The sequence below is a fragment of the Mustela nivalis genome (genome assembly GCF_964662115.1).
Source record: "Mustela nivalis genome assembly, chromosome: 18".
NCBI classification, from domain to species: domain Eukaryota; kingdom Metazoa; phylum Chordata; class Mammalia; order Carnivora; family Mustelidae; genus Mustela; species Mustela nivalis.
In genome coordinates, this window is record NC_139037.1 from 47208559 (window position 1) to 47230549 (window position 21991).

The following is a 21991-nucleotide window of genomic DNA, read 5'->3' on the forward strand; positions in this document are numbered from 1 at the left end:
CACAGGTTTCCTTTTATGATGTGAACAAAGAGCAGGAGGACAGGTGTCAGGATAGGAATGACTGTCTGAAAAATTGGATGTCTCTTCTGGACATCATAGGAGGTTTGGTCAGAAGAGAGAGATAATGTCAGAAAAGTAAAAAACAGTCTCCTGTAAAGCAGAGAATAGACCATGGAAATGAGGAGGGACAAGGGAAATCAGGGCAAAGGCTACTACCATAAACCAGGTGAAGGTTAATTGACCAGGACTGTGGTTTAGGGTGGTCACATTTTTGGATGCAACCATGGATTCATGTTTTAAAAAGGGAAACTAGATTTTCTAATGTGGGTGGTGAGGGGGAGAAACAGGTATCAGGGATAACACCAGGGTGTTTGATCTCTGCAGCTGTAGGGATGGAAGTTCCAACTGAGGAGGAAGTTGGTAGTAGAAATAATGTTCACTGGGGATATCAGGAGCTTTGTTTTGGCCATGTTTAGATTCAGAGGTATTTCAGAGACCACTGAGGGGAGGCATCAAATTGGCAGCTGGAAACACAAGTTGGGAAATCAAAAGAACAGTTCAAATTGGAGACATTCAGAATGTGGTATTTACTGTGTGGACTCAAGGAAATGACCTGTGGTTACGTTTAGGAGGTATAACCTTCTTGTTGATTGGTGTGAAGCTGTTCATAGGCCAGGAAGTAGAGGGTAGGGGCTGAGCACTGGGTCTCTTGCTTGAGTACCTGAGTGATGGTATTGGAATTCATAAATGCCAATTAGGGAGATTTGTGCCCTTAAAAGTAGGGTGTATCAGACAGACTAGTCTAGCAGGTGGCCAAGGTTTCCAAGATAAGAATGGACGTGAGAGAGATGCAGAGACAAGGGGTAATTGAAGCAAGAGGTCACTCAGGCCAAAGCTTTTGCTCATTCACGTCTCTGTGGATTCCCAGTGATTTGTGAGGACTTTGGTGGGATCTGGGTTATGTCATTCGGACTGGTGGTATGCTCAGGGGCAGGTCGTCTGTGAGAATCAGTACGGGGGTGTGTGATAGATAAATGGACTGGGCTTTGAATAGGGGTTAGGTGGATAGAGACGATTGTCATTGTGGAGGGGACAGCAAGTACAGCACAGAAATGGAAGAGGGCCATGGTTTCAACCACAACTGGTTCTGTGTGGCTTGGTCTCAGGCATGGAACAGAGCCAGGGAGGGAGGCCTTCGTAGAAGGATTAGGCATTTCCAATTCTAGCAGGAGCCATGGGAGCTCTGGACTAGTATTGGGTCCTGTGGGAATTTGCCAAGGAACTCTGGATGTTTTCTGCTAAGTTGTATTTCATGGCCTAAAATTAAGGCCCATTATTATGTGCTGTCTTGGCACCTGTTGAAACTCTGAGTGCCTGACATGGCCTGAGTTCAGGTTCTCCTCCCCATTCTTGAACAGGTCTCCTAGCCAAGACTCCCTTTTCATCAGGAGGACCAGAGCGTTCCTGCTTATGCCTTTAAAGGGTGTTTCAGTTCTTTACAAGCCCATGGAGTTACTCGCACAAGCCCTTCACATCATCCTATGGGAACCAGATTATACCTCACCTCTTGATCTTGTAAAACTTGCCTCTCATGGCTCCTGATTGTCCGCTGTATCCTTAGATGTTCTTTTCTCTTCCCTTTTTCCCAGGGGCTGGTCTGGCCTCCTCATATCGGGCCCATGAACACTGCTCGTTTCCCTGATTGCCTAAGTACGTGCTGTGGCTAGTAAGTCTTAAGTTATGTGCACTGCCCTCCCCCTGAGCAGCCTCAGCACAAGGTCAGGCATCTGATGGTCATTGTAATTATTCTTTGCTTGCCCTTTCCCTGGCCTGCAGATCTAGGCACCCGAATATACCAGTTGCTACTTCTTTCCTCTAGCTGACATTTCTTCATGACTGTCCATGCCAGGAATTGCTAACACCGACATGATTACAGTTATGGGGACCATGATCTCTTCCTGTAAGACTGTCCTCCAAGACACCCCCCACCCCCACACCACACTGCCAGGCAATCAAATACGGAGTTGTTCTGGCCCAGTACTTTCTGCTCTTCTGTGACGTCTTCCCCTTGGTGATTGCATCATGCGGGTGCCATGTAGTTGCTCATCTTGGGAGTAGGTTGGAGAGGCTTTATGTGGTTCACAGACGGCTGTTGATCAGCCACAGCAAGATGGGCTCAGGAGGATCCTGATCTGGAGGATTGGCCCCTGGGGGAGGGAGTAAATCAGGGCTGTGTTTAATTTTTATTTTTTATTATTTATTTATTTATTTATTTTAAGATTTTATTTATTTGACAGACAGAGATCACAAGTAGGCAAAGAGGCAGGCAGAGAGAGAGGTGGAGGCAGGCTCCCCGCCAAGCAGAGAGCCCGATGCGGGGCTCGATCCCAGGACCCTGGTATCATGACCTGAGCTGAAGGCAGAGGCTGAACCCACTGAGTCACGTAGGCGCCCCATCAGGGCTGTGTTTAAGAAACAAAACATTGGTTGTAACAGAAATCTGTTATGTTCGATTAGTATTTTGGTGCCTGTGGGCACACCTCATTTTTGCTCTTTCCTCACCAGTCTTGATCCTCTGCCTACTTGTCACTCTGCATGTCACTCCTACTCTCATATCCTTTGCGTGACCAGTCTCTGCCTCTCTGGACTCCATGTCTTGCCTGCTTTCCTCACCGCTCCATCTGCAGTGCTGCCCGCATTGACCGCTGTGTATTTTGTTGAGGAGGTGTGCATGTCTGCTCAAATAGGCCTTGAACATGAGCGACTCTATTGCAGTTGAATTTTCTTGGTCCTGGACTTACCCTTCTGCATAATGGGCATGCGTTATCAGGAACCAAGAGCTGGCCGAGAAACAGGTTATAGACCCGGCTCTCCCCCACATGTCACATGTCGTAGTTGTGTCCTTCACCATTTGACACCTTCCCCATTTTACACTTTTTATTTCCCTGGAGCAAAGACACTGTGCTGAACTGGAACCAAATCTGTTTTGCAGATAATCACACGGACTTGTCCTGTGTTTGTCAAACACATTCTGGCATATGGGTGGTCTCGTCCAACCAGAGTCAACATGGACTCCTCCAGCATTGTATTTCTTTCAGGTTGTTGATGTGGAGCAGATGAGGAGGAGGTACCTTTCGAGCAGAGGATTTCTATAGAAGTGTCAGAGGTCAGGACTCCAAGGCAGATGTGTCTGCCCAGAGGGCCCACTCCTATGAGATACATAACCTGGTCTTGAGAGATTTTGCGCTTGGCTGTGCCAAGGAACACATACCAGCCAGAAACCATACACCTATGGGGCACATGGGAAATGATTATGTTTACTGCAAACCTTCCATAGCTCCGGAAGCAGGATATTGGAGAGAAACACTTCAGAAGCAGAACCTCATTCAATAAGAGTTGCAAGTTCTTTGTGTCAAGAAAGCCCTTTATCTGTAGGGAGGTTGGGAAGAACTTTTTGACCAGCTCTGGGTCTCTCCAACAATAAGTCAAAGAGCAGTGCCAAGTGCATGGTGGCCTTACACGATATAGAAATTCATTATAAATGGGGAGAATGCTTCAAAACTTATGAGAACAAATACACATTTATTCAGCACCAGAGAGACCTTTCCAGAACACAATGTTACCTATGTAGTGCATGTGGGAAGTCTTTTACCATAAGGTACTGCCTCAATCACCGTTGGAGAGTTCACACAGGGAAAGGGCCTTAGTGAGTGTGCAGAATGTGGTAAATTATTTAGCATCAAGGCCAGCCTCATTCCACATCAGAGTTCACACTGGGGAAGGGCCTTATGTGTGCGGGGAATGTGGGAACTTGCTTCCTTACAGATACAGTCTCTCTAATTACCTAAGGTTTCACACTGAATCAAGGCCTCATGAGTGTGGTGAATGTGGGAAATCTTTTAGCTAAAGTTCGTGCTCTTCCAACATCAGAATTCACACTGGAGGAAAGCCTCTTGAGTATGGGGAATCTGGGAAGTCCTTTAAATAAAGCTCTGGTGCTCCTTCAGTGTTGGAAAGTTCATCCTGGATGAAGGCCTTCTGTTTGTGACAACTTCCCCAGCAGAGGCCCTATCTCATTGACTACCAGATAATTCACATAGGAAACTCAGAGGATTAATGTAGATGTGCGGGGAGTGTGTTAGTTCTGTATTCCTTCTAACGCTGGAGGTGGCTTATGAGGGTGCCATCTGCCTGAATTTAATCTCCTATATCAGAACAGCCACCAAATTCCAGGTATGTGAGAGGTATATATATATACACATATATATGTGTGTGTGTGTGTGTGTATTTAAAAAAAAATTTTTTTTGATGGAGAGTACAAGCAGGCAGAGTAGCAGGCAGAGGGAGAAGGAGAAGCAGGCTCTCTGCTGAGCAAGGAGCCCCATGTAGGACTCAATCCCAGAACCCTGGGATCATGACCTGAGTGGAAGACAGTCGCTTAACCTACGGAGCCCTCCAGGTGTCCCGAGAGGTGTATTTTTAAACTTCCCAGGTTATTGCCAGATTGACTCCTGGAAGCTTTTCTACTTCTACCCTTAGGAAGGTGCTCAGGGTGTGTCTCATTCGCTAACTACACTGTGTTTAGGGAAGTAAAACTTCCCTGTTCTCCTATTTGTGAAAGGATGAGTAAGAAACCTGATCATTCCTTTCTCATTTCTTTCTGTCCGATGAGTTAGGCCATGGACCTGGTCCAGTTTGGGCCCAGAAGACAATGCTCATGATTTGAAAACATAGATTCCTTTTTCAGGGATGTTACTCGTCTCACATGACCCTTGTGATGGGATTTTCCAGCGTCCAACTCACAAACCTAGGAATAGCCTGTCTTCCATTGTTCTGGTTTGTGTGGTAATGAAGGCCTTACTTAAGGCACCTTTAATTTGGGGCTTCTATTCACCCAGGAAGCTCATCACAATCATGAAAATGGACCTGTCCCTCACTCCATATTTATGTGCAGCACTTCAGTGGTGTCTCTATCTCTGCCCTTCAGGCAACCATTGGTCTACTTTCCTTTGTAACAGATTAGTTTGCATTGTCTAGAATTTTATATGATTGAAATAGTAAATTGTTTACCCTTTTTTTCCTCCCATGGGTGCCCTCTGCAGAATGTTCTTTTTTTTCAGATTCAGCATGAATAGTTCATCATTTTTATATCACTGAGAGGTATGATTTTCTATGAACTACCGCTGCTTGTATATTCATTCATCTGTTTATGGATATCGACTGCTTTCCGGTAGTGGTTGTTACAAATAAAATCACTACAGACGTTTTAATACAATTCGCTATGTGGCTATATTTATTTTCTCTTGTGTTAATACTTCAGGGTGCAATGCTGGAATCACACGCTTGGTGAATATTAACTTTTTATGTATATTACATAGTGCAATAAGGGAGGCGTCTTTGATAATGGGGTCATTGGGTAAAAACCTGAAGGATAAGAGGGATAACTACGTGAGTGTATTTTCAGAATAAGTTCTAGGCAAAATGTGCAGGTGAGTAGATAACTTCGGTAGGTGGAGCCCTCATAGGCTCCTAAGCGTTTGAAGACTCCAGCCAGGTTGACCATTAGCATGACTTGCTCACTGCAGAGACACTCAGGGAACAGATGTGAGGAAGTCTGGCTCTGCCTCTGGGAGTCTGCAGTTCTTCACTGTGGCAGACTGCAAGGCCTGAATCTAGGCAGCCTCATTTTTCATCAAAATCTGGTTCCCAAGTTTAATTCCTAGACCTTTACCATTCGTGTCACCCAGTGATTTGTTAGAAATGCTTGTTCTCGTTTCAGAAACTGGCCCAGTGAAACAGATTCTGTGGATCAAGACCTTAGAATCTACGTTTTAACAATTTTCCAGGTGATTCTGATATAACATTCCATTGTACTGTTGTGGTTTTTGTAGACCAGGTCACAGTGTTTCTCACAATAGCAGGAGTCACCTCTAAATCTGCAGGATTTTTTTTTTTAAGATTTTTTTTATTTATTTGAGAGAGACAGTGAGAGAGAGCATGAGCGAGGAGAAGGTCAGAGGGAGAAGCAGACTCCCCATGGAGCTGGGAGCCCGACGCGGGACTCGATCCCGGGACTCCGGGATCATGACCTGAGCCGAAGGCAGTCGTCCAACCAACTGAGCCACCCAGGCGTCCCTAGATCTGCAGGATTTTTAACTGATACTAAAAAAGAAGGGATCTGTACAGGTTATGTAATATACAGACCATACTTCTAAGCACATTCACATTATGTTCTTCCATTGTGCCTACCACATTCCAAGATGCTAGATGATTTAGGATTTCTTCTTTCATGAATTCTGTGACTTCCTTGTATATAATATAACCCCCAGGAGGGAAGGAGTCTTTCTCCCGTTGTGTCCAGATGTCTCCTTTGCATCTACAATAAGTTCTTGAAGCCAAACACTCATTGATTATTTGTTAGAACAGTGAATAAGCAAGACACTTTAGCTTCCCTTTATATTTTTACAAGTCGACCTATTCCTAATGTCCCTGTTAGCTTTTCCTGAATGTTGGTATCACTTACTTTCAGGAATGGATAAGAATCAAATTCAGGAGACAAAGTCATCAGAATGATTGTTTTAGTCACATACTCAGCTTAACTATATCTTTTCTCAGACATCACTGCTACAATTTCTCTTAAGATCTTCACACTTATCATTCACTGGTATTTCCACTGAGACATTTTCTGACACAATCTCTGAATCATTATAGAGCCATTGTCAGTAGCTTTGTGTAATTTGCATTTTATAGCTGTTTTTCTCAGATAATGTCAATTCCTCATGCAGAAAACTCCCTGTAGGGGTGCCTGGGTGGCTCAGTGGGTTAGGCCTCTGCCTTCGGCTCAGATCATGATCACAGGGTCCTGGGATCGAGCCCCACATCAGGCTCTCTGCTCAGCGGGAGGTCTGCTTCCTCCTCTCTCTGCCTACTTGTGATCTCTCTCTCTGTCAAATAAATAAAATAAAATAAAAAGTATAAAAAAAGAAAACTCCCCGTAATCGCCAGGGAAATGATAACCACTTTCCAGTAATGAGGTGAGCACAGAGATTTAAGTTACCCTCTGCATTTTGGAAATCAGAGCACCCTTTTCATAGGTACTAACACCTGTAAACCCTGAAGCCACCGTCTGCTATCAGAATAGCACGTCTTTCACAGTTCTGTTGTTGAGATAGATGTCAGATTTCCAAAAGGTAGGGACTTTCAGTCTATCCAAAAGGAGATCCTAAATAGATACACGTGTTGCTAAGTTGAACACAGTAATTTACTGTACAGTCAAGGGAGATACCTTCTGTGGTAATTACAGAGATCAGCTTTGTATTCCTGCTTCGGGGTAGTCCAACATCCCTGTTCAATAATTTCTGTCATGACCCAATCTGTTTTTTTCTGTCGTCCCTGATCAAACATAGAGCGACTGATAAAACCAAGTGTAACACTGACTTGGTAGTGTATGGATTTGAATTGCAACGTGACTTGTTGAGCCTGCATAACTACGGATGGTAAGCGTATTTGAATCTGTAGCCTTTGGGAATATCTGAAATATGTTTAGCTTCTTGGAGCAAGCGGAGCTTCATCCGGAATAACACGTCCCTGCACTCTTGGGTGAACAGCTACAAGCAACACACAACACTCCCCCCAAAACTTGAGTTCTCTTTCTTTAAGAAGAGACAAAGACCCTTCTAATCTCTTGGACTCAAAGACGGCATCTCCCAACGCAGCTCCTGGGTCGAAAATTGTCTGGGGGTGGGCTGCCGAGCACCCTTACCCACGGCGTCTGAATCCGTGGGAACTACATTACCCTGTATGCTCCGCGCCTAACGGCCGCCTCGCTGAACCAATGAAGGTTCACAACAGGCGTCTTCCGTGTGTGACTCCGAACGCGGGGCGGGACTTCCGGCGTCCTCCTCCGGGCGGTCATTTTGGCTTCTCCCCTGTGTTCATCCGGGCAGAAGTTCCGGAGCGCTGGGTGTGTGCGAGAGGACTCCAAGAGGAGTCAGAGGAGTCTTTGACCCCGCCATACAGAGGCGGGTCTGAGGCAAGGCGACGCTGCCCGGGGTGCCCCGCACTAGGGCCGGTTTAAGAACCGCCTGCCCGCTCCCGGCCCCGCTTCGCCCACAGGCCCGGATGGCGGCAGTCACGCTGAGGGACCCGGCTCAGGTAAATGCTGCGTTTTCCGCCCCTCATCGCCACCCAGATCCTAAAGCTCCGGTTGAGGGGCGCCGGCTCATGTCCTCACATTCCACGTCACTTTAGGATAACGAGGCACTAGTAGGTGGGGTCCCGTTTCGGACAATGACTCTGAATAAACATGACATCTCAGCTTCCCGGTTTCGTTTCACTGGTGAATAGTTGTGGGGAGCGTTTAATTTCACTGTTGTGATTAGGTGTGGGGGAGTGTTGCAGGCAGAGGAACCGACCTCTGCAAAGGCGTGGAGGTGCCGCTGAGCTGGGAACATTCGGGACCGCTGGGGGTGGTTGTGCCTGAGGGGAACAGTGTTTGAGGCGGAGTCTCACCTGGAGGAGCACGCCGAGGGTGCTGCCTGCGTGCTCGGGACTCTGGCAGCTGTGGATAATTGTAAACAAAGGAGCGACACGAATGACAGGGTTTTAAGGCTTCTCGAAGGCGATTGATTGGAAAAACAGACGGAAGGAGAGTGATGGAGACATTGAGGCATTAGGAGGTTGACTCCTTTTTCGAGGACGCAGAGCTAGTAAGACGAAACTCTGAGACATAAAAGGTAGACTCCAGTCATAAATACACTCGCTTACGGGCCAGGCATGGGTACACAGAAGAGTCTGAGCCCACTGAAACCTGACATGTATTCATTTATAACCTGCCGGTTAAAAGACGGCTACAGACGCGCTTTTGGAACATACACAAGTATGTGTAGGGTGTCCTAGCCCCTCACTGGCTCCTGTTCCCACTCCTGTATTCTCCACTATAGTGTGCAAGGACTACGTGCCATTCTTCCAGACCTTGGGTCTAGGGACCCTGGGGAAACCCCAAGCCTCTGCCCTGGGTCCATATGGGGAATTATATGGGGGTATTTCCATTTGGGACACCTGATATAAACAGGTGTGGAAAGGTTATCTCAATACAGGACTGTAAAAACATTTGTGGAGGTAATCTGGGAGCATTAAGGAAACCATAGCTTCCCTTTACTTCAGGTGGGAGCATTAAGATGGGATTCAGGACCGGAATGGCTGCCTGAGAATTTGGTAACCTGTACTGGAGGTGATGGGAACTTTGGGTTCGAGAAGGGAGATGTTCTTAGCCAGGTCTTAACAGGCTTCTTCCGCCTGCATGATAGCGAACAGATTGTGAGGATGAGGGAAGAGGAAGGGAAAACGAGGGTGGAGTCCACTGTAGTGGTCCAGTTGAGGGTTCATGGGACAGAGTGGTGGCTTAGAAATGGCTGGACTGTGTATCAGTTTTTATTAAGAGTCCATTGGATTTCCTGATGTGCAAGGGAAGTCACATGATTGGTCCTTTAGTATTGCTGTATAACAAAATACCACAAGCTCGGCAGTTTATAAATTTCAGAAATTTATTTCTCACAGTTCTGGAGGCAAGAAGTCCGAGATCAGGATGCTTACATAGTCAGGTTTTGTGTCTAGTGAGGACCTCCTTCCTAATTTCCACCCAAAGATCCCAGCTCCTAATACCATCAGTTTACTTGTGGGGGGTGTAGAGTGTCAAAATATAAATTTGGGGGGGGGGGACTTTTTTTTTTTTTTTTGAACAGTGAGAAAGTGAAGCACAGGATTTGGAGATGACCCGAATCTTTTTTAAAGATTTATTATTTATCTGACAGATCACAAGTAGGCAGAGAGGCAGGCAGAGAGAGAGGAGGAAGCAGGCTCCCTGCTGAGCAGAGAGCCTGCTTGATCCCAGGACCCGGGCATCACGACCTGAGCTGAAGGCAGAGGCGCCCCTGACCCAAAGGTTTTGATTTAAACAACAGGAAGGATGAAAATTCCAGCAGATAAGGGGAAATTCATCATAGAGTAATTTTAGCTGGGGATATCCTATCAGTAACTTTCTGTTGGCTATTTTAAGATCTGAGGTGTTTCAGAGACCAGTGAGTGAGAACATCAAGTAGGCAGCCAGACACCCACATCTGGAATTCTGGGGAGGGGTTCAGGATGGAAACATCCAACATATGGTGGCAACTGTATATGTCCAGGTAGGTGAGTTATATTTGGGAGGTGCAATCTCTAGATAATGATGGTAAAACCATTTTCAGACTAGGAAAGGAAAGGTGGTGGCTGAGAAGTGGGCCTCTTGCTTGGATATCTGTTTGATGGCTTTGAGTTTTCACATACTTAACTTAGTGAAATAAGTGGCACAAAGGGTGAAAATGTCAAGGACAGGGTAGACTCAGAGCCGATGAAGGGTACTAGTAGAAGAATGGACATGAGATGGATAGAGAGGCATAGGAGTTGGCACATTAATACTCAGTCCTTGGAGCTAGTGTTTATTTCACTCAAAGGACTTCGTAGATTTTGTGGCAACTTTGGTGGGGCCTGGGATATTTCATTCAGGCTGGAGGATTAGGTTAGCGGCAAATCTGTGAGAACTTTTGCGACTCAGGTGGGTGACTGGTGGAGCTGCACTTTGAATGAAGGACTAAGTCAAAAGAGGAAAGTTCTGACTGCAGAAGGCACAGCAAGTGCAGCACAGAAATGGGAAGAGGCCAGGGGTATCTGAAATCTGCAGGTCATTCTGGGCTGTGGTGGTTGTTGCGGGAAGCAGACTTAAGCAGGGAGAACTACATAGCAGGCTTCAGAGCTGCCTCTGGCTGTGAGGCTCATCAGAGGATCAGTTGGGTCTTGACTGGGTTTACAAAGACCTTTCTTGATACCATGCAGTAGGTAACATGAGGCCAGGGAGATACTTATCCTGTTCTGTGGGGCAGGAAGTGGCTGTGGCTTCTAAAAAGAAGCAAGAAAGAGCCTCTCCAGGAAACTAAGATACTTAAAGGTGATCATATATGCTGTAGTTAACAGACACAGCCCAGGAAATATGCATTCATAGAAGAGATTTGAATGACCCCAGAACTTCTGAGCTAGGGAATTAGTGAAGGTCTTCCCCTGCACAGGCACAGTTTTCAATGATTGGAAGTGTTTGCTGTTTTTTCAGATGCCCAGATCTTGACAAAAGAATGCAGAGCATACAAAGAAATAAGGAAACATGGCTCAATTGAAAGAACCTGGAAACTAGCCCTATAAAAATGTAGGCCTCTGAATTACTTGACAGAAATTTAAAACAACTGTCCTAAAGATGCTCAGTTACTTAAGAGAACAACAGACAACAATATCAGAAAACAATTCATGGACAATGTAAGAATATCAACAGAGATAGAAACTGTAAAAGAGAACAAACCAGATATTCTAGAGCTGAACAATACAACAATTAAACTAGAAAATTTATGAGGGGTTCAGTAGCAGACGTGATCAGGTAGAATAAAGAATCTGTAAACTTGAAGACAGGTCATTTGAAATTGTCGAGGCAGAGGAGTCACTGTTAAGGGACTTAACAGGATACCAGCCAACTGACCAGTATATGCATTATGGCAGGCCCAGAAGCAGAAGATTGGGACTTTATTTGCAAAAGATACCAACAGGACAAGTATCTAAAATAAGGAATATCAATAGTTATAATTTTTTAAAAGAACAAGCAAAAAATGTGAACAGATATTTCCAAAGGAAGTTATGGCAAAAGTTACATAAAAAGATATTGGAAAGGGTCATTATTAAAATGAAAAATTAAACCCATAATGACTTAACCACTGTGCACTTCTATCATTAAAATTAAGGGGCACCTGGGTGGCTCAGTCATTAAGCATCTGCCTTCAGCTCAGGTCACAGTCCCAGGGTCCTGGGAGCCCCACATCAGGCTCCCTGCTCATTAGGCTCCTTTTTTATTCATAAAAATAAATACTGCTTACTTCAAAATAAATACTTGTTACTGCTGTTGCTTGATTGTTTCTGTTTTTTAGATTGCACACATAACTGAAATCCTATATTTGTCTTTCTCTGATTTATTATGCCACTTAGCATAATACCTTTTAGATCCATCCATGTTGTTGTGAATGGCAAGATGTTTTTTTTTGTTTTTTTTTTTTGTTTGTTTTTTAAAGATTCTATTTATTTATTTTACAGACAGAGATCACAAGTAGGCAGAGGGCAGAGAGAGAGAGGAGGAAGCAGGCTCCCCGCCAAGCAGAGAGCCAGATGCGGGGCTCGATCCCAGGACCCCGGGACCACGACCCGAGCCGAAGGCAGAGGCTTTAACCCACTGAGCCACCCAGGCGCCCCTGTTTTGTTTTTTTAAATAATCTCCATGCCTAAAGTGAGACTTAAACTTAAGACCTGGAGATTGAGTCACATGCTCTACCAGTGAACCAGCCAAGCCCGTCATGATTTCATTTTTTTTAAATGACTGAGTAATATACTCTTGGGTGCATATATATACAGACACCTCACATCTTTATTCATTCATCTATCAGTGGACACTTAGCCTGGGTCCATATTTTATCTATTGCGAATAATGCTGTGGTAAACAGGGATGTGTATATCTTTTTGAATTAGTGTTTTCGTTTTCTTCTGGCAGATACCCTGAATTGGAATTGGCAGAATTGGAATTACTGGATCGTATATATTTCTTTTTTCTTTTTGTATATATTTCCTTTTCTTTTTTTTTTTTTAAACTACTAAAGTATTTATTTTATTTGTATTTATTTTTTACTAATATATGATGTATTATTTGCTTCAGGAGTACAGATCTGTGAATCATCAGTCTTACACAATTCACAGGATCGTATATATTTCTATTTTTGGTTTTCTATGTATCCTCCATACTGTTTTCCAGAGTGGCTGCACCACTTTACATATCCCCCCAACTCCCAAACACGCACAATGCACAAGAGTTGTCTTTTTGATACTAGCCATTTTGAGTGGTGTGAGGTGATAAATCATTGTGGATTTGATTTGCATTTCCCTGATGATTAGGGATGTTGAGCATCTTTTCATATCTGTTAGCCATCTGTATGTTTCTTTGGAAAAATGTGCATTTACGTCTTCAACCAATTTTTAATTGGCTTGTTTGGGGGGGTTGGTGTTGAGGTGTGTGAGTTCTTTATATATTTTGGATATTAACCCCTTATTGGATATATTAGCAAATATCTTTTCTAATTCAGTAGGTAGCCTCTTTGTTTTGTTGATGGCTGGCTTTGCTATGCGTCATTTTTTTACTTTGATGTAGTCCCAATTCATTTTTGTTATTTCCCTTTTCTGAGGAGATATATCTAGAATAAAATGTTGCTAAGGCTGATGTCAAAGAAATTCCTGCATATGTCTTTTAGTCATATGGTTTCAGGACTTATGTCTAGGTCTTTAATCCATTTTGAGCTTATTTTTGTGGATGATGTAAGAAAGTGGCCTGGTTTCATTCTTTTGTAGTGTTATGCCCCAATAATGGGTCCGTGATTAAAGGAGCAAGACTGATACAAAGCGAAGGTCATACAAAGCTTTATTTAGCGCCAAGCATCAAGAATCTAACCCAAAGTTTAGGGACGAACCTCTTACAAGAGGGGGAGACCTTTTCTGTTTCACAGACAAGCTTTTAAGGGCGAAGGCCATGTGGTAGGGCCTGGCCACGAACAGGTGGCCAATGAGATTGTAACACACACAGGAAACTTCACAGTGATTCTAGGTGACCAATTGAGTTACAATTTACCCTAGTAGACATTTGACCCAGCCTATTAACACCTTGATTGGTGGCGCCAAAAAGGCTCCCAAAGGGCGGGGCCCATACTCCTTGGTAACCAGGGAGACACAATGCAATCCCCCCCCCCCCACCTCCACTGATCTGTGTCTGCACCTGGCCTGACCCACCTTTGTATCTGGGCTTTGTTACCTGAAGCTGGTGTCCGGGACTTGTCTCCAAGTAAATCCCCTGGGGGAAGGAGGGCAGGGACAGTTTCTAAATAGGTCCTTACAGTGATGAAGTCCCAGAACCGAAGTCAGGTTCGGTGGGGTGAGGTTTGGAGCTGACGACTAAAGAAAGAATTCTTAAGACATCTTTGATGCAAAATGGTGGTTTATTAAAGCACGGGGACAGGACCCGTGGGTAGGAAGAGCTGCTGCCCCGGGTTGTGAGGAGTGGCTGGTTATATACACAGGAGTGTTGGGTAGGTGAGGACAAAGGGGTGTTCAGAAGGGCTATTGGGGCAAAGAATACTATCAGGATATTGAAGGCCTGGTTACTATCAAGTCAAGTTCACTTTTCCCTCTAATGAGGCATTAACATAAAGACAATTGGGAGTCTCCTGGTGGAATGTTACATTCCTGCTATAAAGCATCCTTGTTAACGAGATTTAGGTTTAGAAGAAATTTAACTTTATTTACTTTTCCTTCTACCTCCGCCTCCTTCGGTTTTTTATGGAGGGGAGGGTGACATTAGGTCTTGAGGAACTGAGTTGTGTCTTTGGAAATTGGGCTATTGATAAGGTAACTTCTTTGTTGTAAATCTCAAGGACATTTGCAAACCAAGGGGGACCTCCTGCCTTGCAGGACTGTGATCTCTGCAAGTTAACTATTTATCGTTTTATGGCAGTGCCTGAGGAATGCTACACATATGGAGGGGAGCAGGTGAAGAGGGGGTGCAAGGCGCCAGCTTTTGCTTTGTCCTCAGCCAGCCTCCTGCTCCCTCATCAACAGTAGGTAGCTACCCAGTTTTCCCAACACTATTTATTTATTTTTAAAGATTTTATTTATTTAAAAAAGCTTTTATTTAAAAGCTGAAGCTTTTCACCATTGAATATGATGTTAGCTGTCATTTTTTTCAAACGTGGCCTTTATTATGTTGAGGTATTTCTCTCTGAACCCACTTGAGTTATTATGAATGAATGTTAAATTTTGTCAAATGCTGTTTCTGTACCTATTGAGATGGTAATATGATTTTTATCCTTCATTTTGTTAATATGTTGTGTTACATTGATTGATTTTCAGATATTGAATCATCCTTATGATGAATTTCTAGAACCTAGGTGAGGTTCGGTGGGCTGAGGTCCGGAGCCAGTGACCAAGAAAGAATTCTTGAGACATCTTTGGTGCAGAATGGTGGTTTATTAAAGCACAGGGACAGGACCCCTGGGCAGGAAGAGCTGCTGCCCCTGGTTGTGAGGGATGGCAGGTTATGTACCCTGCGGTTGGGGGAAGGTGAGGGAAAAGGTTTCAACGGAGTTTTCTTATGCTAAAGAGGACCTACAAGGTGCCAGGATACTGGAGGCCTTGCCCAGCTTGGTCAATGTCGTCTTTAGGCCGGCCATTAACATTAAGATAGTTGGAGACTTTTTGGTGGGATGTCATAATCCTGCTATCAATCATCTTTGTTAGTGAGATTTAAGACATTTGTAAAGAATCCTTGAGACTTTATCTCAAGGTCATGAGAATGAGCCCTGCATTGGGCTCTGTGCTGGGTGTGGAGCCTGCTAAGAGTCTCTCTCTCTTCCCCTCCCTCCACCACCCCACCCCAACGAACAGCCCACAACTCCCAACAAACTTAAAAGTCCAGGACCCAAGGGGCGCCTGGGTGGCTCAGTGGGTTAAGCCGCTGCCTTCGGCTCAGGTCATGATCTCAGGGTCCTGGGATCAAGTCCCACATCGGGCTCTCTGCTACGTGGGGAGCCTGCTTCCTCCTCTCTCTCTGTCTGCCTCTCTGCCTACTTGTGATCTCCGTCTGTCAAATAAATAAAATCTTTAAAAAAAAAAAAAAAAAGTCCAGGACCCAAATGATGTGGGAAACAGGCTTTTGAGATTCCTGTCTTGCAGGATTGTGATCCTTGCAAGTTAACTATTTGCTTATTGTTTATGGCAATTGGGGTGCCTGAGGAATGCCACACACATTACCAAGGGGAGGGGAGCAGATGGAGAGGAGTGCAAGGTGCCAGCTTTTGCTTTGTCTTCAGTCAGCCTCCTGCTCCCTCATCACTTACATTCCTGAAATAAATCCCACTTCATTGTGGGATTGAATGATATATATATATATATATTTTATTTAAAGATTTTATTTATTTACTTGACAGAGATCACAAGTAGGCAGAGAGGCAGAGAGAGAGGAGGAAGCAGGCTCCCCGCTGAGCAGAGAGCCCGATGTGGGGCTCCATCCCAGGACCCTGGGATCATGACCAGAGCCGAAAGCAGAGGCTTTAACCCACTGAGCCACCCAGGCACCCCTGAATGATATTCTTAATGTATGTTGAATTTAGTTTGGTAATCTGTTGGAAGGCTTTTGCATCTGTGTTCATTAGGGATATTGCTCCGTCTGTAATCTTCTGGTTTTGTAGTGTGTTCATCTGGTTTTGATAGCAGGGTAATGGCTAACTTTAAAGAAATGAAGTTAGAAGAATTCCTTTTCTATATTTTTGTAGTATTTTGAGAAGTATTGGTGCTAACACTTCTTTAAATGTTTGGTACGGGCGCCTGGGTGGCTCAGTGGGTTAAAGCCTCTGCCTTCAGCTCAGGTCATGATCTCAGGGTCCCGGGATGGAGCCCTGCATTGGGCTCTCTGCTCAGCAGGTAGCCTACTTCCTTTTCTCTCTCCCTCTCTCTGCCTACTTGTAAAGTAAATAAAATACTAAAATAAAAAATAAATGTTTGGTAGGATTCACCTGTGAAGCCACTGTGATGAAGTCTTAGAACATAGGTGAGGTTCGGTGGGGTGAGTGAGGTCCGGAGCCAGTGACCAAGAAAGAATTCTTGAGACATCTTTGGTGCAAAATGCCGGTTTATTAAAGCACAAGGACAGGACCCATGGGCAGAAGGAGCTGCTGCCCAGGAACTGTGAGGAGTGGTCCATTATATGCTTGCAAGTTGGGAGGGGGTCAGGGATGGCATAAGTCTCTGAGGAATTTTGGGAGCAAGGTTTCCAGGACCTTGAGGGGCTAGCTGTTTTTGGGAAAAAGGTGACTCATTATCAGTAATAAAACCTTTGTTATGAGACTCTTTAGATGTATATCAGTGGGTCAAATGCTTGGGAATGATTGAGCATTTTGGAGGGTTTAGAGATACAGGAAGCTTCCAAAGGTATTGTTAAAGTAGACTTGCAGGATCCTGGTTGGGGGTGGGAGGGGGTTGGTCAGGCTATGATTGCCCTTTGCCAGGTGTTAAGGTGGAGGCAGTTGAGTCCCTAGAGAATGTCACTGTGCCTGTTTCAAGGGCTTGTCAGTGGGTAAGGACATTTTTCTTCTGCCTGTTTCCCACATCATTTGGGTCCTGGACTTTTAAGTTTGTTGGGAATTGTGGGTTGTTCGTAGGGGTGGGGTGGCGGAGGGAGGGGAAGAGAGAGAGACTCTTAGCAGGCTCCACACCCAGCACAGAGCCCAATGTAGGGCTCATTCTCATGACCTTGAGATTGTGACCTGAGCCAAAATAAGAGCTGGGTGTTTAACTGACTGAGCAACCCAGATGCCCCCTGTTGGGAGTTTCTTGGTTACTGATTTAGTTTTGTGACTAGTAAATAGTCTGTACAAATTTCCTATTTCGTTGTGATCCGGTCTTGGAAGGTTATATTTTTCTAAGAAATTATCCATTTCTTCTAGGTTGTCCAGTTTGTTGGTATATAATTAATCCTTTATATTTCTGTGGTGTCAGTTGTAAGGCCTCTTTCTTTTCTAAGATTTTATTTATTTATTTGAGAGAGAGAGAGAGAATGAGAGAGCATGAGAAGGGGGAGGGTCAGAGGGAGAAGCAGACTCAGCAAGAAGCCGATGTGGGACTCGATCCCTGGGCTCCAGGATCATGACCTGAGCTGAAGGCAATCGCTTAACCTACTGAGCCACCCAGGTGCCCATAAGTTCTTGATCATTTCTGATTATTTGAGTCCTCTTTTTGCCTTGATAAGTCTGTCTAAAAGTTTACTTACTTTATCTTTTCAAGGAACCAGCTCTTGGTTCCCTTAATCTTTTTTTTATTGTTTTTATAATTTTTTAAAAAAAGTTTTATTTATTTATTTGACAGATCACAAGTAGGCAGAGAGAGAGGAGTAAGCAGGCTCCCCACTGAGCAGAGAGCCCGATGCGGGGCTCGATCCCAGGACCCTGGGATCATGACCTGAGCCAAAGGCAGAGGCTTTAACCCACTAAGCCACAGGTGCCCCTGTTTTTTTTTTTTTTTTTTTTTTTAAGATTTTATTTATTTATTTGACAGAGAGAGATTACAAGTAGACAGATAGGCAGGCAGAGAGAGAGGGGGGGGGAAGCAGTTTCCCTGCTGAGCAGAGAGCCTGATCCGGGACTCGATCCCAGGACCCTGAGATCATGATCTGAGTCGAAGGCAGCGTCTTAACCCACTGAGCCACCCAGGCGCCCTTTTTTATTGGTGTTTAATCTTTAGTTTTTTAAAAGATTACATTTATTTATTTGACAGAGAGAAGGATCACAAGCAGGCAGAGAGAGAGGGGGAAGCAGGCTCCCTGCTGAGCAGAGAGCCCAATGTGAGGCTCAATCCCAAGACCCTGAGACCATGACCTGAGCCAAAGGCAGAGGCTCAACCACTGAGCCACCCAGGCACACCTCTTTTCTTTTTAAGATTTTATTTATTTATTGGGCAGATAAAGAGTACACAAGTAGGCAGAGCAGCAGGGAGAGGGAGATGCAGGCTCTCTGCTAAGCAGGGAGCACGATGCGGGGCTTAATCCCAGGACCTTGGGATCATGACCTGAGCTGAAGGCAGTCACTTAACTGACTGAGCCACCCAGGTCCCCCTATTTCATTTATTTTCATTCTGATCTTCATTATTTTTTTCATTCTACTAACTTTCGTTTTTGTTCTTTTTCTAGTTACTTTAGGTGTAAGGTTAGATTGAGATTTTTCTTGCTTCTTAAGGTAGGTCTGTATTGCTATAAACTTCCTTCTGAGAACTGCTTTTGTTTCCTCCCAAAGGTTTTGAAGTCTTGTATTTGTTTTCATTTGTCTCCAGCTTCAGTTTCCTTTTTGATTTCTTTGACTTCCTCTTTAGTAGTGTGGTGTTAAGCCTCCATGTGTTTGTGGTTTTTTTCCATTTTTTTTCTTGTAATTGATTCTAGTTTCATACTGTTGTGGTTGGAAAAGATACTTGATATGATTTCAGTCTTTAAATTTTTTTTTTTAAAGATTTTATTTATTTATTTGACAGAGAGAAATCACAAGTAGATGGAGAGGCAGGCAGAGAGAGAGAGAGGGAAGCAGGCTCCCTGCTGAGCAGAGAGCCCGATGCAGGACTCGATCCCAGGACCCTGAGATCATGACCTGAGCCGAAGGCAGCGGCTTAACCCACTGAGCCACCCAGGCGCCCCATCAGTCTTTAAATTTATTGAGACTTGTTTTGTGACCTAATATGTGATTTGACTTGGAGAATGTTCCATGTGCATTTGAAAAGAATGTGTATTCTTCTGTTTGGGGATGGAGTATTCTGTATATGTCTGTTAAGTCTGTATGGTTTATTGATTAAAGCCACTGTTCCTTGTTGATTTTCTGTGTAGGTGATCTGTTTGTCGATGTGAATGGACTGTTGAAGTCCCTTTCTATTACTGGTTCTGTTAGTTTCCCTTTGTGTCTGCTAATGTTTGCTTCATATTTTTAGGTGCTCTTTTGTTGGTTTATAAATAGTTAAAATTGTCATATCGACTCTTGTTGGGTCAACTTTATAATTATGCAGTGCTTTTCTTTCTCTTTATTACAATCCATGTCTTAAACTCTACTTTGTTTATTACAAGTATTCCTACACCAGCTTGATTTTCACTTCCATGTGCATGGAATATGTGTTTCCATTCCTTCATTTTTAGTCTATGCGTCTTTAGGTCTGAAGTGAGTCTCTTGTAGGCAGTGTATAGATGTAGGCAGCGTGTAGATGCTCCTTGGTTTTTGTTTTTGTTTTAAGATTTTATTTATTTATTTATTTGACAGGGAAACAAAGAGAGGGAACAGTAGCAGGGGGAATGGGAGAGGGAGCCCAATGTGGAGTTCGATCCCAGAACCCAGGATCATGACCTGAGCCGAAGGCAGATGCATAACTGACTGAGCCACCCAGGTGCCCATATATTTTGTATCTCTTTACTGAAGGTCTTACTGAACTCATCCACTTTTCTGTCAAGACGAGTGAGCATCTTTAGGACCATTACTTTGAACTCTTTCTCAGGTAGATTGTTTCATTGAGTTTTCTTTTCTGAGGTTTTGTCTTGTTTCATTTGGAACATATTCCTCTGTCTGTGTTTTGTCTGACTGTTTGTTTGCATGTATTAGGTCAGTTACAAGTCCTGGTCTTGAAAGTAGTGACCTTTAGAAGGCATTCTGTGGGTCCCAGTGGTGCAGTCCCCCCAGTCCCCAGAACGAGTCACTGTGGGGTATAACCCCTGAGTGTGCTTTTTAAGCTCTTGTAAATGGTCAGAGACTGTTCTGGGCATGTGGGTCGTTGAGCTGGCTGGCAGCCCGTCTGTCTGCAGTAACCGGCCATGGCTCCTGTAAGCCCTCTAGTGGACAGGGCTGGCCCCTGCTGCGGCTGGCTGAGATAACCTCGCTGTAGCTGCTGCTGGTGTGCTGGGGGAGGGAGGATTCCCTCCTCCCTGGGGCAGGAGTCACTTTGGAGAGGTGCCTGTCTCAGCTGGGGGTGCCCATGCTCTGGGGCAGCATAAGAGCTGCTTTGGGGGAGGGGTACCTGCTGGGGGATAGGTAGCTTAGGTGGAGCAGGTTTGAAAGGGTACTCTAGGGTGGGGGGAGCAGTGCTAGCAATGTAGAGGGAGAGGGTTAGATCTGGCTCCCACAGGCATCCGGCCAGCTAGGCTGAAGGAATGCCGGAAGAACGGTCTCCACCAGCACATCTTTTCCTTGAGAAGGCTTCTACAGATCCTTGCTCCTCTGGCACGTTCTAAAATGAGTCAGTAAATCTTCACGTGTGACCTAGGTGCTTTTCAAGCTGCTGCCTTTTGTGCTAGCTTTCAGACGGAGTGTTACAGTCTGGTGGCCCTTTAAAGAACAGAATCTCAGTTTCCGATAGCCTTCTGTCTCTGCCGTTACCATAGTTTAGCCCTGCTGATTTTCAGATATCTCAGAGTTAAGTTCTGCTCATTTTCAAAGTCAGACTTTATGGGGCTCATCTTCCTGTGCAGGTCCCCAGGGCCAGGAGGTGCCCTTTGTGGGGATGGAGCCTCTTAATCCTTAGGGAGGACCTGGACCTGTGTGCCTGTGATACCCTTCCCACTTGTGGCTTGCCATGCTAGGTAGTTTGGTTCTGCACAACATCTGTAACCCCTCCTACCCTACTCAGTTTGGCTTTTTTTTTTTTTTTTTCTTAAAGATTTTATTTATTTGACAGAGACATATGGGAGAGGGAACACAAGCAGAGGGAGTAGGAGAGGGAGAAGCAGGCTACCTACAGAGCAGGGAGCCTGATGTGGGGCTTGATCCCAGGACTCTGGGATCATGACCTGAGCCGTAGGCACATGCCTAACAAATGAGCCACGCAGGCCCCCTCTATTTGGCTTTCTGTATTCAGCTGTGGAGTAAGTGTTCTAGTCTTAAGGTCATTGTCAGAGTGAGTTGTGTTATATGTAGTTGTTGGCTAGGTGCATCTGTGGGTGGTGAGCCATCCTTTTCCTACTCTGCCATATTCCCCTGCTTTGTCTTTGGTATTTTTTTTTTTTTTTTTAAGATTTTATTTATTTGACAGGCAGAGAGAGAGGAGGAAGCAGGCTCCCCACTGAGCAGAGAGCCTGATGCGGGGCTCGATCCCAGGACCCTGAGATCATGACCTGAGCCAAAGGCAGAGGTTTAACCCACTGAGCCACCCAGGCGCCCCATCTTTGGTATTTCTTATAAAAGCACTAATGGCATCTTGAGAGTCCCAGCCAGATGGCCTAATCTAACAGAAGTACCTCCCCATGCCCTACCTTCTATTTCCGTTTCATTGGGGTTAGGGGTTCAACATACGGATTTGTGGGCACAAATCCATGATC

The 21991-nt window shown here is 44.7% G+C and overlaps 1 protein-coding gene across 11 annotated transcripts in view; it reads left to right on the top strand.

Moving 5' to 3' along the window:
- LOC309852575 (uncharacterized protein) overlaps positions 1-21991 on the top strand; it is a 78967-nt gene that overhangs the window by 40738 nt on the left and 16238 nt on the right. For 7 of the 11 annotated variants that reach the window (XM_082709451.1, XM_082709442.1, XM_082709445.1 and 4 more), the window contains exon 1: positions 7436-8154. The exons of 2 other annotated variants lie outside the window; for them this stretch is intronic. The gene's annotated coding sequence lies outside the window, so the exon portion shown is untranslated. Of the gene's footprint in view, positions 1-5779; positions 5847-6999; positions 8155-21991 lie in introns of those variants that run through there. 2 more of the 11 variants (XM_082709447.1, XM_082709446.1) reach the window with 2 other exon arrangements.